The following is a 15728-nucleotide window of genomic DNA, read 5'->3' as shown; positions in this document are numbered from 1 at the left end:
GAGCTTGGTCCACCTTTTCCACGAGTTGCCTCAGTCCTGAAGATACTTCAGGTACAAACTTTGTTTGCTTACACTTGGAGAAAGGATTAAACTAAATTTATTATAGTCTAACGAAGTGGAAAAATACTTCCAACTGCAGCACTACAAGGTTTGTCTAATGATAAGGAGGAATGGAGTGTACTGTCATCAGCAAGCTATGGCTAGGATTGGAAGTCTGTGAGAGCAGGTCATTTATATTCAAGAGGAAGAGAGTGGGCAAAAGAACAGAACCCTGGGGTACTCCTTTGTTGGTGAGGACACTATCCACCATGACATGTAGTGAGCGACCAATGATAAAGTTGGAGATCCAGTTGCAGTGTGTGAAACGGAGACCATAGGATGGTAATTTGGTAGTTGTAGGCCCTTGTGCCAAACCCAATTAAATGCCTTTGAAATGTGGAGGTCTGTGAGAGCAGGTCATTTATATTCAAGAGGAAGAGAGTGGGCAAAAGAACAGAACCCTGGGGTACTCCTTTGTTGGTGAGGACACTATCCACCATGACATGTAGTGAGCGACCAATGATAAAGTTGGAGATCCAGTTGCAGTGTGTGAAACGGAGACCATAGGATGGTAATTTGGTAGTTGTAGGCCCTTGTGCCAAACCCAATTAAATGCCTTTGAAATGTGGAGGGCAATTCTGTGACGTTCTCCAAATTTTTCGATGGCCTGAGCTCAAATGTGGGTGGTGAAAGCAAGATTAGTTGTAGATTACAAGTGGGAGAATCCATACTGCTGGTCACTGATTAGTTAGTATGTCTTTAGGTGGCTGAAGAGTTGGTGATTGAAGATCTTCTTCATAATTTTAGAGACAACAGAAATGAGAACAATTGGATAGTAGTTTGTTGGTTGACTTTGATCACCTTTTCTTTGAGATGGGCTGGATGTGGATCCTTGTTTCCATGTTGTAGGTTGCTGCTAGTTGAAGAGGATAGATTGAAGAAGCGATACAAGATAGGGGTTAGTTTTGGGACACAATTTTTTATCACAATAGGTGGAATACCATCAGGACCTGATGTCTTGTTTGTGTTCAGGTTATTAAGGATTCTTCGGATGTTTTTTTGTCAGAACACTATGGGGACATGAAGGGAACCATTCATGTGGAGTTGGAGGGAACTTTTCTCAGGTCATCAATGCAGGAATTGGAAGAGAAGAGTGAAGCCAGTAAGTTGGCCTTGTCTTTAGGTGAGGTAACTACAGTACCATCCAGATGTGTGTGTGTGAGAGGTGGAAACCTGGGTGGACAGAAGTTGTTGTGCCCATTGGCCTTCACAAGGGACCAGAAAGAGTGACTGCTGTTTGGGCAGAATGCGAGTTTTGCAGCATTTGGTACTTTCAAAGTCTGACTAGGACTTGGTGGTGATTCTTTTACAACTATTGCAGGCTGTAGTATAGGCATTGCGAGTAGCTGGAGTTTTGGTCTTCAGTCATTCATGGTAAGGTTTTTCCCTTTACAGCATTGGCACACTTTTTTGAAAACCAAGGCTTGGAGTGGAATAAGGAATGAAAGCCTCCATGCCTGCGAGGATGATTTCTGATATTCAGTCTGAGCAGGTGTTTAGATCAGAAGAACTGAAGCAGTAGTTAGACCCTGGGAAGGAGGAATAGAAATCATGGAGGTCGTTCCAGTTGGCACCCTTGTAGTGCCAGAGGACACGTGACTGTGAACTGGTGGATGAATGTTGTTCAATGGCATGCTGACATGCTGCTGAACCTTTTCAGCTCTCTCTCACGCAACCCACATGACCATATCAGCTCACAGTAGTCCACATGTGGTCTTGAAAAGTGGGAGAATAATTTCCTTACTCCAACAGGTTAAAGAGTGTTCTCTTTAACAGCATTATCTGATGCAGTGACTTCAACCACCTTAGTAGTGTTGTCTCTAAAATTTTAAAATTTAATACATTATCCATAATAACTCCCATATCTCTAGCTTTGACTACCTTCATCAAATTCCTGTTGATGCTATATTGTCCAAATTTTACACTTGGCAACATTGAAATGGCATTTATTGTTATTTGCCCTTATAACCAATTTGTTTGTAACCATGCAGAGAACATCAGCAAATAACTGGATATCCCTCCTCCACGGAGAGAAGCGAGATCCAATTATTGCTCGCGGTAGAGGGTCACGGCCCAGTGATGGTACTGGGGCTTTTCGTTCTTATTCTTTTTCTGTGCTTTTCTTTCAGAATGCTTCGCTGTACCTCTCTGAGTCTTTTATTACTATCCTGTCTTCCAGCCCACCATCACAGGTATCCAATGCCGTGATGCTGTGATTGCGATGTGGTGCAATCCATGGACATCTGGAGAGGGGGAGGGGGAATTCTAGTATTCTTGTGTTTCTTTGGCAGGGGAGCAGACCTGGATGTCCTGGCCAGGATCAATCAGCTAGTGGGCTTGCCTGCAAAGGTCAGTGGTCCAGGTACGTGGTCCAAGGCTTGCTGTGGTGCTGGTATAGTGTCCAGGGTAGCCCTAATGTTTCACTCACAAGCGCAGTCTTTGCTTACCACTGAATGGTCTTTGGTGTGTGGGCATCCTTGGGGAGTGGGGAGCTCTAGTGCTGAACAAAAAATCCCTTGAGCATGAATTCTTTGTCATCAAATTTTTCAAGGTCTCAATCTAACAAGGTCCCAGCCAAGTACAGATACCACACCCACACACACACACACACATCATTTGATAACAGAAGTAAGAGACATTACACTAGTGTAAATGTACCATTGTTTCTCATCATCCATGCAACAGGTAAAAAACTAATAGGGGAAAATGTCACTTTTCTTTATTCAAAGTTCAGAAGGACTGGCTGGATTTCAGAACAGTTAAGAAACTATATTCTGTTGAAACATCATACCAGCAGCACTCAGAAAAACTTTTGAAAGCAACATCAATGGGTGGAATGCCCATTGATGTAATTAAATACTAGCAATTACTGTAACACCTCATAAATCGCTAAGCTTTTGTAGCGTGATATCAGAACAGGATCTTTGATATTCCAGATATGAGGAAACATGTTTAAAGCTACGAGATCAGGGAGTCACAGATATGAGGTGCATCCTTACTTTTGATACACCCAAACCTCTAACATGTGTAAAAGCAGGGCATCTGAAATGTCTAGTCAGGATGTACATCCTAATCCACTTGGATGCTTTCAATATCAGAAATAAAGGCATGTCCAAACTGCCTGTTATGGCTCCTACACCTGTGCCTAATGTGCATGATAATAATTATTATTATTACATGACATCTCCAGGGAGTCCTAAGACTCATCGAGAGGGGACACCTATTCTACAACTCTCCCTCTCCACCAACTACAATGAACTACAACTACCTTCGTCTACACCAACGGCATCTACCGCTAACCACTACTATTTTCACAATCACAAGCATCCATGCCCACAGCAGGATTTGAACTCGCAGCTTTTTGGCTGGAGAGCAGGTACCCAAACTACTCGGCCAACCAGGCTGGCAATAAATATAATAAATAAAGTAATAAAATAATAAATCTGCCTATGGAAATACAACCTTAATGGTACCTTTAAACCTCCTGCAAAATTAAAGAACTTATTCAATTCATCCAAGGATCCTCTTCCTCTGCTGGCCCATCCTGGAGTGTATCATATTCATTGCATCTGTAATTTCCTCTATATAGGTGAAACAGTACGCACAATTCCTATCTGGAAAAAGAAACATAACCGGCACATTAATTATAATAACTGTGGTAAATCTGGTCTTTATGGTCGTGCCCTGCATACTCTTGTTAAATATTTATATGTTATATATATCTGTTCTATTTAGTTATTTCTCGATTATATCCTTTCTTATTTTAAGCCTCATTCAATTAAAATCCTACTGGCTGTTCTATTGTTATGCCGTTGCTTTCCCTATATTTTACTTCTATTCTATCTTTGTATTGCTATTTTACTTCTTCAGATATCCGGCCTAATATGCTTGCATCTAGGATTGTTTCCTCTTCGGATACTGGCAAATTTATATTTTGCTGTGCCAGCCAGTATCCTATAGCAGAAAAGGATCCTTACTCAGGGAGACAATACTAGATTCTGAGGCATTCTTACACAATGATCTTACTTTAACACTGCCGTATAGATTCAGATTATTGCAGTCGTGACCTAAATCTATAATTATATATACTTCCTAATTCCTTCCCGCCAAAATAGGTTTTATCTTTATAAGTGATAGTTTGGAATCGTAATCAGGCATGACTCACGTTTAGGTAAATATGACATGTTTATTGGAATATCTGAACAGAATACAAAATTCATACACTCAATTATGACTCAATACTAAATGAAAACTCGAGTTAAGAGGTTAGCATATTCTAAATTAATTAAAGGTCATAATACATGCGAAACACTATAACTGTATATTGAGATAGATAGCAAATGATATGAAGTTAAACTAAAATTCCTTTCTGTAATGCCATTCATAAGATAATCAAAAAAAAATCAGCTAACACCTTTTTATTCCCGTATACGGGGAGTAGGCAAGGCCATTTAGCCCTATCTGACTTTTGGAGACTGAGTAGGCAGTTCAATCTCCACTGGTACCAATCAGAGATAGATAGCCCAAGGCTATCACTAATTAAGCGGTTCACAGTGAAGAGAGATGGCTCAAATGTGCCGCCATCTCGTGGTCCCTAACCCTAACACAATATATTTAATATCTGAAATAATGTGGGTTCTATCGATTTTCTTGAGTTTCTGGGATGAAAAACCCAAGTTTCCGGGAGGAAAAACCCGCTTGCCCGTGCCAGAGATCGACTAACTTGGGAACCGGTCAAAAAAAGGCTTCGAAAAATTTTCTCTAGTCGCCGACTAGACTCGAAACCAAGTCTTCCTTCGCGCGGCCAAGCGCCGTGGTGTGCAAACGTTATGATTATTTAAAATTTTGTATTATAATAAATCTAGAATAAAAAATATTATATGAAAAAAATTAATTATATATATATATATATATATATATATCTACTGTAATAAGAAATCCCATGGAGAGATGAATTGCTACTGCTTTCAGAGCAGTATTATACTGGACATGTAAAAGGAGTAGCCTACTAATATCGCTACTCCACCACTAGCAAGATCATCTCCAGTTCTGTCCTTCCAAACAACAGGTTGGGTCATCAATAAGTTTTAAATATGTTTTCTGCAAACAGAAACAGAAGGGTTTGTATTTGTGCAGCAGAACCTTGATAACATCAATATTTTGGTGAACACACATGACCAGTTTACCACCGTAGAAATTTTATACTGTTTTCACTGCATAGATTTGTCTGATTTTTGAGATGTTGAGTTTACCTTTGTCAGGCTTATATTTATCGATTTTGGGAAGTATGGATAGCTGGTGTCCATCTCTTCTGGAAAAATGTTTAATACATCATCTTATGTGTCAGGATCATTTGGTGAGTTTAGTTTACTATTGATGGAATTTTTTCTATGAGGAGTGTCTGTAGCTTTATCTTGAGATGAATGTCATGATTTTTTTTTGACAAGTGGGGTCTCATTGAATGGAATCATATTTGAAGTTGCTATAGGAGTGAGACCGTAGGTGGTATGACTGATGTGCTGCATGGAGAAGAACTTGCAGTCATAAAGTTTACATATGGAGATATTATCATATGATGGAATAGACATATGGGTCTGAGCTGATATTGATATTTTCTTGACGGTCACCTTCTCAGCATAACATGATTTCAGGATAGGTTCACACCTTTCTGACGGTGGCTAGCTTCCACTTTGCATCCTGATATATAATATTTTGTTCTGTTTTTATCTTTTGTATTTCTTTATCATCCTTCCAACTCTGACATGTAGAGGAGGAGGATGGATGATCTCCCTGACAGTTAACAGGGAGATAACTCGAGGGGGGGGAAACCCCTTTTCGAGTCATCAGGTGCCAGGGGGGGACAGAACCCCCCCCATTTTTTTAAGTCTTCGAAATTCGAGTCATCAGAATTCAAGGAGAAACGGCCTACCAGTCCCTGAACTCCGGGGGGGGGTGGCGGTTAGTTAGAATTGAAGGAAGTACAAGTAGGTGGTTTAATGTTAAATCTGGTATCAGACAAGGATGTACACTCACTATCCTCTCTGTTATTTATTATCTATATGGATCACATTATGAAGGAAAGTGTTTTTAAACCTGATATCAAAATTGGAGGGTGTTAATGTCAACTCTTTGCTTTATGCAGATGATGTTATACTTCTAAATAAATCTGCTACAAATCTGCAAGATTCCCTAACTAAATTGAATACTGTTGTAATAGATTTGGTATGAAGGTCAGCACTAACAAGACAAAGACAATGAAAATATCAACTGCATTGTGAATGGAGAACCTATAGAACAAATAAAACATTTCAGCTACTTAGGCACTATTTTTAGTGAAGATGATAAATTAAATATGGAAGTAGACAACAGAATCAACAAAGCTGGTATGGTAGGAAGTCAACTGAATAAATTTATATGGCATAAGAGAGAAATTAGTCAAAACACTAAATTAGCTGTATACAAGCCAGTATTCAAGCCAATTTTAACTTATGGATCTGAGAGCTGGGTCAGAAGTAAAACACTTGACCAAAGACTAGAGACCGCAGATATGAAAGTCCAGAGAAAGATTAGGGGCAGGAACAGATGGCATCAGCATCCAGGAATGCGTTAGCAGAAATAATCTCAGGTGGTATGGTCACTTAAACAGAATGGGAGAGGAAAGATTAGCAAAACAAGTATTCTCTGCCAGGTTGGCAGGAAAAAGACCCAGAGGAAGACCAAGATATAGGTGGATTGATACAGTAAAAAGTGCCTTAGAAAATAGAAATATAAGATCTGATAGTGATGAGAGAGTTTATTTTTCACTTGGTTAGACTGTAATAAGTTTAGTTAAATCCTTTATCCAAGTGTGTTGTACTACCTTACCCCAGTCCTGAAGATACTCTCAGGTGCAAACTTTGTTTGCTCACACTTGGATAAAGGATTAAACTAAACTTATTATAAGATCTGATAATGTTGGAGTATTGACTGGTAACAGATTGATTTGGAGGAAAATTGTAGATAGGAAGTTAGTAATGTAATTTTTCATGTAGTATTATTGTATCCTCTACACCCCTTGAGGGTATATATATATCAGGAATTTGATGATGATGATAAATGATTACCCAGAGGAAAATAGAAAGATCATTACTTGGTATTATCATTCTAGATAGAAAGTGTTATACTTGGATCAGAGCTCATACTATGGTGAGAGATATTATAACATCCAGTAAAAGATGCAAGTGGCAATTGGCAGGTCGTATTATGAGAAGTAATACTCAAAAATGGACAAAGTTGATGTCAGAATGTTATCCTCGAGATGGAAAGAGAGCTATAGGAAGATTAAAGGGACAGTGGAAGGATTAGATTAAAGAGATGTCCGGAATTCAGTGGCGTAGAAAAACTTTAGACAAAATTGAATGGAGGACTTTGGGGGGAAGTCTTCGTCCAGTAGGAGACAGAAAATGACTGCTGATGATGATGATAGATATATTTTTTTATTTTATTTTATTTTTATTATTATTCAAAATTCAAAATTTTGAATAATCATATGTGTAACCTAAGAGCAATGGCTTGTCCAGGTTATGATATGCATATAGTTACAGATGGCTATATAATGCATCATCATTATATACACATGTACATTTATTTATATACAGAGAAGAAGGTTAATGTGCTAATTAAAATCAGAGGAGAAGGGTAACATGAAAAAAAAGTTGCATATGCATTAATTAAGTTTTGAAACAAAATAAAACAAAGTACTTAAATAGTATTTAAATTTTACACATTATTATTACTATCCTAAGATTCCATGGAGTCACAAAGTCATCTAGGAAGTCCCTAGATGAGTTTGCTAGACTTGCCTATCTTGAGTTTGCCTATCCGCTAGGCTCAGCAAATTGTATCGCCTATGGATCCTCTCCAACATCTCGTCATCCTTTTGAAAACCAGGTGACCAAATCTGTGCACAGTAGTCCATATATAGCCTAACCAGAATCTCCTTACTTTTACCAGTCAGTGTCCCTCCACATTGTTGCCAGAATTCGTTGTTGTCTTCACAATTGTGGCAATATGTCCTCTAAATTTCAGATCCTTATCCACCATCACCCAAAGAACTCTTATTTCCTCCTCCATCCCCAAAGAGACAATGGGAGGATGAGATTAAAGAGATTGCTGGATTTCAGTGCATAGAAAAACTCAAGACACATACAACTGAATTTTTGAATACAAATATGCTAGAAACCATTACTTTAAACAGTGTTTCCCAGATTTTTCCTATGACAGAACACTTCACAAATCCTGAAAATTTCACGGAACACCTTGGTTATTTTGTAATGTATTAATAATTAATTATGGCATAGTCATAAAAAGTATTAGTACACTTATGTATACGGTGTGACATGTTGACAACTATAAAATTACATTTAAATCAGATATCAGTCACTGAACTAATAAAATCTTGTAGCATATTGCAGTTTCCTCAGGCCAATATCATTAAATTAATTTGTGTTGATTTTCATTGACATAACCCATTCTGATCACCAAAAAGTTATAATATTATAAGTACTTACGAGTGAATGCAGACTTTTTCTCCTGTGTTGCTGGTAGATTTCCCCTCCTTTTGTCAATCCTGGATATCGCTTTGTAGGTTGGAGGTGGATGAATCACTATCTGTGTTGCGTCACAAACACCTTCAATAAGAGATTTCTTAACACCAAAATTAAACAAAGCCCCTTGTCTCTTATTCATATTAAAATTTAAATCTGTAGGCCTATTACTTTTAAAAAATCATGGTACTACAGTTTCGAAACAGGCACTTTCATCCTACAATACAAACTTGGGAAGAAAGTATTCAGTATTACTAGATTTGAGAACTGGATACAGACTACCTTGATCTTTAATTTCAGTGGAAAAATTTTCTTTATACTTCCTTGCTGATTGATCACTAACATTTGATGATCATTAACAAACCGAATAAAATAACATAGATGTTATTTTATTCGGTTTTGAGAACAGAGGATACACTGCCCATTGTTGTATTCAGCTTGCAGGCAATTTTTATGACCAGTCATAAACAGCAGAACTCCCTTTTCCAAATGTTGAAAGATTTCGATGTGTGAAAATTAACAATCATGAATATTTCCATGTTTAAAAATATGCGGCTTGATCACTGACATTTGCAACACAGATGTTCAGTTTTTGAGAACAGAGGATATGCCCCCCCCCTCCCCCCATTGTTGTAATCTGCTTGCAGGCAATTTTTATGACTGGTCATAAACAGCGGTATTCCCTTTCCCAAATTACTTCCATGTTTAAAAATACACGGCTTGGTCACTGACATCACAGAACACTTACTCACTTTCCACGGAACACAATTTGGGAAACCCTGACCTAAAACATCATTTATACAGTTATTTTGTACTGAGCTTTCTCATTTCTGTAGAAAAATAAATATTCTTTGATTACAATTTTGTATTTGTTTGGATTAATCTCCCTTCTTAATGTTAAAGTTTAAGTATTGAATACTTTTGGCACTAAATTAAATATAATGTTTATGTGATATAGGAACTACCGTATTTTTCTGTGTATAAGACTATACGTTTTTCTAAAATTTTTAGACCAAAAATTGGAAGTCGTCTTATACACGGGATAATCGGTTGAGAGACCTGTGGTTGCCGTGGCAAAAATGCCTCCGTGAACAGGCTTCTGCCTATCACTAGCCTTTTTTAACTCTGTCGATTGATGTCATTAACAGCTGATTCTGAATAAACCAATCAGAACTCTGAAAGCATTCATATGTCTGCAACTCGTTGGCGGGGTAAGTTAATGCATTAACAATATTTTGAGCACTAGCCCATAAAAATGTTGAAAAATAAAAAACGATCGTCCTATTCTTCGAAATTCAAGTTAAAAGTCATCAATTATCCAAAAGAACATGGAAATAAAACTTCAGAGAGACAGTTCGGACCTCCTCCCACTGAGTGTATGATTAGACAGTGGAGAAAACAGGAAGAACAACTACTCAAGATGCCAAAAAAGAAGAGGGCCTTAAGCGGAAAACCAGCAAAATGGCCAAACTTGGAGCAGAGGCTTAAGACTTGGATTATGGAGCAGCGCAGAGTGGGATATGTGTGTGAACCAAGCTTAATCAATATGAGGCAAAAAGGTTTGCAAGAGAAATGAACATTATTGATTTCACAGGAAAGGCAAAATAATGCTTCAACTTCATGAGAAGAGAAGGGTTGGCCATGAGAACATGAACCAGAAAATGATATGCCCAGAACTGAGAGTGATGCATAATTTCTTAGTATGTATCTTAATTACTAAATATACTTTGAATATTTAAAAAAAATATCAAATGTGATCTGTTTTATGTTTAAAATATTAATTTCTTAATTTTGGGTTCAAAAAAGTAGGATTCATCTTATACATGAGGCGTCTTATATACGGAAAAGCACAGTATATATTTTATGCCCTTATGTTTACTAAAGAAAACATTTTCTTTGATATTTATATATTCATTACAGTTTTATGAATAGCATAACCTATCAATGTATAAATATCAGGGATAGTATGTTTAGTATTGTGTATTTATTGCACATTGCAGTATCTTGTATTTGTTTCTAGTTAAGATTTGAATTACTTTATTCTGAGGTAAAACTAGAAGTTTCAGTGTAATACAATAGATCCTCCCCAGCTTAAAATTCCATATTGTAGTATGCATTGAATCCATGCAGAATATAATATTTTTAACATATTTAAATTTAATGTAAATCTATTTTAAATAGTAAAGTCTGTTTAACATAATCTTCACTTTAAATATGACAATGGTGATTGCAGTCTCCAACTTAAATTGCAATTAATTTTTAATCCCAAATGAGTTATTACATTGACTTTTTCTATTTCCACACAGCTGCAATTTTTATATGTTCTGCAATTCCAATCATGTAAGAATAATTGTTACAAAGTTCATAAACTTGTTGTATTTGGTAGGTTAAAATTTATATATTTAGTTTTTGTGTTATTCAAACTGAGTTTATTTGACTCGAACCAGTTTGTTACTTTTGAAAGATCAGCATTCACTATGGTTTGCCTTTGTTCAGCTGTGTCCAAAGAGAAAATTAGGACTGTATCATCTGCAGAAGCATTTACATTATTGTTTAGTTTAAGACTGCAGAAGTCATTGATATAAATAATAAACAAAATTAGTTGTAAGACACTTGTGGTATACCACAGTCAACAGTTTTGGAACTGTTGTAGCAATTTTTTATTTTTACAATTTGCAATGTAGCATTTAAGTAAATTTTGAACAAATTTAGGGCAGTACCTCATATTCCTCCTATGACGTCTAAATTTTTTATTAAAATTATGTAATACATTGTCAAAAGCTATCTGTAGATCTAAAAATACTGCTGTTTGTTTATGGTCATCTAGGGAGGTATAAACTATGTTTGTATAGTTCAGCGAAACATTTTCTCTGCTAAACTTTTGCTTGAACCCAAATTGATTCTTTGAAAAGAAGTTACTTTTGTCAAAAAATTTCATGGGTCTAATTTTTATCAATTTCTCTAATATTTTTGAAAAGACTGGTAGAAGGAAGATTGATCTGTAATTTTTCCAAGTCATTTTTATTTCCCTTTTTATAAATTAGTACTACTACTGTAGCCTTCTTTAAATCTGATGGAAATGTGCCTGTCATCAGTGATAAGTTAAAAAAATGCATGCCATTGGTTAGGTAATGTATATTTTACATTCTTTCATAATGCTAGTTTTAATGCCATCATATCCTGAAGTTTTGGTTATTTTTAGGCTATCTATAACACTTTTGATATCATTTTCACAAGAGGGGGAAAAGATATATGGAGTTATCATTTCTTCTGGGAGTGCAATTCAGAAGGATGGATTTTAGCATTCTTTAGAATTCTTTCACTGACTGTGACAAAGTGATTATTGAATTCTTCAGTTAATCTTCTGTCGCCATTTTCTCCATTCTCATTGTATCTTTAAGTGGGAAGGGTTTGTTCACATATATCTTTGCCAAATAATGTATTCACAAACTTCAATTTTTTTTTTTTTTTTTTGAGTTTCCTTGGCATTTTAGGAATTCATTTCTGCAGTATATGTGTTTTATTTTTATTTAAATTACAGTGTCTTCGATTTCTCTAGTACTTGAAAGTGTATTCATAATATTGATTGGGTGAGTATGTTTTTTTAATTTTTTATACATTTTATCTCTAATTTTTATCTAAGGTCTGATTTCCTGTGTAATCTGGGGCTTAGTTCTTTGTTTTGTCTATTTTTCAAACTTTGACTGAGTCTTGTATTTTACTGTTCAATACTTCAACAAATTTATGATACGAGTTATCAGTATTTGTTGTCTTGTCTTAAACTTTCATGAATCATTAAGGTTCTTAGCTGTGGACTTCACAACCACGACCTTCTCAAGGATAAGGTGGTTGGCCCAATGCCTCCCAGTGTGTCCTATGTCTGTAGATGTTCGTTTTCACAGGGTCAATTTGCCTGTTCTGGGGTGCAAAAAACCTGAGTTTCTGGGTGAAAAAACCTTTTACATCCATTTGAAACCAGCTAGCTCACATTTAGTTGAAAGAGCAGATAAAGTAACATAGTTAGGATTTATGGAGACACAGAACACGTGTTAAAATAATTACTTTACTTAATATTCATAAACTCCAAGGTCCCTGAAGCATGCGGCGGTAGATTTGAGTTGTTGTTAAAAAAAGTGTTTTATAGTGTGAATTCGTTTGTGAATTGTGTGCCATTTTTTTCTCAGTAACACAAGTGTTGTTTAGTAGTTCTGCTTTAGAGTTTCAATGTTACATATCGTGTTATTTTTGAGTTACCGAGAACATCGCAGTCGGGAGTATTGGCTGCGGAAGAAAAGATAAGTTATTCGCTATTTGGTATAGATGAATATATTGTTTATATATATATATATATACACATTTAGCATTTATATATAATTAACAATTAGTAGTTCCTCGGCAGTAAGGAATGATGGCGGATTCAGCTGCAATTGCAAATGATGTGTCACGGAGTCCTCCGCCATTTAAGAACTCTATTATAAGTAATATAATAAGGGACTTTGTGGCATGCAGTGCTTGCGGCATGTGTGTGTCTCAGGAGTTGGATATGTGGCTGGTGAGGGGGGGGGGTGCATATGTGCGCAAAATGCAGGCAGTGTTTTGGAGGAAATAAATGAATTAGATATATCGATAACTGACCTAGCTGCTCCAGGAATGGGAAATGAATATTGGAAGACGAGTAGTGTAATAGGAGAGAATGAAGAAAAAGATATGAATGAGAAAATAAGCTGGTAGTGTGGAAGGCGTGAGTGACTGCGAAAGTTTTGGAGATGGTTTTTTTTGGGAGATTGAATTTTGATTAAGAGTGACGGACTTGCAGAGAGAGAGAGAGATAGATGAGCTGAAAGAGGAGGTGGAATCTCTTGTGAATGAAATGAGAAGTATGATTAGGAGAATGGAACAGATAAATGCAAGGCAAATCAGAGTAGTGGGGGAGAGAGTTTTGGGAATGATAGAAGAGGAGAGAATGGAAACAATAGGAGAGAGGTAATGAGAGAGATGTATGGGAATGATAGAAGAGGAGAGAATGGAAATAGTAGAAGAGAGGGAGTGAGAGAGTTATAGATAGAGGAGGGGAGAATGGAAAAGTCAGAAAGAGGAAATGAGAAGAATGCAAGGAAGTGCTGGAACCAGGGACAGAGTGATGCGAGGACAGCAGGTAAGTAGGGGAACTCAGAGGGAAAGGGTTAGAAGAGAGAGAGTGAGGGATGCAGATGAGCAATCAAGGAACAGAGTGGTTAGAGGTGTGATGTATGGACTCTCGATGATCTCTGGTGTGCAAGATGGGATGCCAGAGGTGTGTTTGCCTGGAAGGATGACAGAAAATATGGCTATGGCAATTAAGAGGGGTGAAAGAATGGTTGAAATGATTGTGATGGTGGGCACAAATGACTTGAGAGGCAGTGTAAATCGGGTGGCGAGAGATCTGAGATTCTTGCTTGAAGTTGTGCAAAAGAAAACGCAGAGAGGGAAGATTGTGTGTGTTGTCCAGGTATGATAGTGACGAGCTGAGCAGAAGAGCAGCAATACTGTACTGAATCGCATAATAGCCAGAATGTGTGAGAAGAGAGGATTGGAATACGGGGATGCTTGGAGGGTGTTTGAGGACAGAAGGGAACTATATACTAGAGACTGCTTGCATTTGAATGAGGAAGGACGAAAGCATCTGGAAAGATTGCTGTTTTCTGAACAAATCAGTGTGTCAATGTAGGGAAACTAGAATTATCAGGGTGGATGGTAGCAGGGGGTGGCCTCTTGTGGGAATGGGTGCTTGGGGGAAGGGGGGACAACATCAGGTAACATTGAGGCCAGGGGGGAGGATCGAGAGGGGACAATGATAGGTATAGAAGCAGTGACATTTTTATGCTCTATACTAATGCCAGGAGTATCCGAAATAAACGAGATGAATTGGTGGCACTGATAGCATCAACCTGGTCAAAGATTAGTGGGATCTCTGAGACATGGTTGACGGAGGATGATATAATAACCAGAATTGAAGTGGCAGGGTACAGCATTTATCGGCAGAATAGGAAAGGAAAACGTGGTGGTGGTGGAGTGCTGCTTATGATAAGTGATGACGTGTGTCCTCCAAGAGTGGAGGCTTTGGAAGGCAGTGACACAAATGGGTTTGAAAGCATATGGTGTGAGGTAGAAGTGGCCAAGACAGGATATTTAGTGGGGTGTTACTATAAACCAGGGAGCATAGAGGGTGGTGACCATATGTTTAGGCAGTTGAGCTTGGCAAGTGCAAGAAGAATGATTGTTATGGGAGATTTTAACTACAAAGAAGGGGATAGAATTTCTGGAATTCTTGAGGGTCTTTGGCAGCATGTAATAGAGGGAACAAGAGTTTTGGATTTGGTCATAGCATCAGAAGGGCTGATAATAAGTGAGATGACATCTCTTCCACCAGTTGGAGAGAGTGACCATGTGGTTTTGACTTGGAAGAGGAACAGACATGCAAGTATATCAAAGAAAAGGGAACGTATGTGGAATTATAAGGCGGGTGATTATAATAGTCTTAGGTATCAACTAGGGGTAATTCCATGGAGGGCAGAATTGGAAGGCCAGGATATCATTAGTGCTTGGGAAATTGTGAAAGAATATTTGTTAGCAGCAATAGTAAGCTGTATACCACGAGTGAAGAAGCGGACACGATTTTGGTGTAAAGTGGATGTCAAATGATATCAAACAGCAACTGCAGTTGAAAAAGAGATTATGGAAGAGATATAAGGAGATGGGTGGAGCACAGATACACGAAAAATATAAGACGCATCTGTAGATGCCCAGTGAACATAGAGAAAGAAAACTCAGGTTTGTCCTCCCTCAGAACAGGCAAACCGGCCCGTAAACACACACAGATCTGCAGTCATAAAATACTTACTTAATCCCTCACTAGGAGGGCTCAACCAGTCCTAAGGGATAATGGAGGAATGGGGAAGCACTGACAAATTGCATGAAATTAAACCTGAAATTAAGTATTGGCAGTCAAGGCAAAATAGAAACGGAAGAGAGGAAGTTGTTTTTGTCAAGCACTGCATATGTCAT

General features: G+C 37.5%; 1 protein-coding gene across 1 annotated transcript in view; it reads left to right on the top strand.

The window, feature by feature from the left end:
- LOC150096463 (caspase-3-like) overlaps positions 1-15728 on the top strand; it is a 249302-nt gene that overhangs the window by 155652 nt on the left and 77922 nt on the right. The window lies entirely within an intron of this gene.

This window comes from Typopeltis vanoorti, chromosome 18 (assembly GCF_054136105.1).
Source record: "Typopeltis vanoorti isolate ZY-2024b chromosome 18, IOZ_Tvanoo_1.0, whole genome shotgun sequence".
Classification (NCBI taxonomy): Eukaryota; Metazoa; Arthropoda; class Arachnida; order Uropygi; family Thelyphonidae; genus Typopeltis; species Typopeltis vanoorti.
This window is presented reverse-complemented; position numbering and strand designations above follow the sequence as displayed.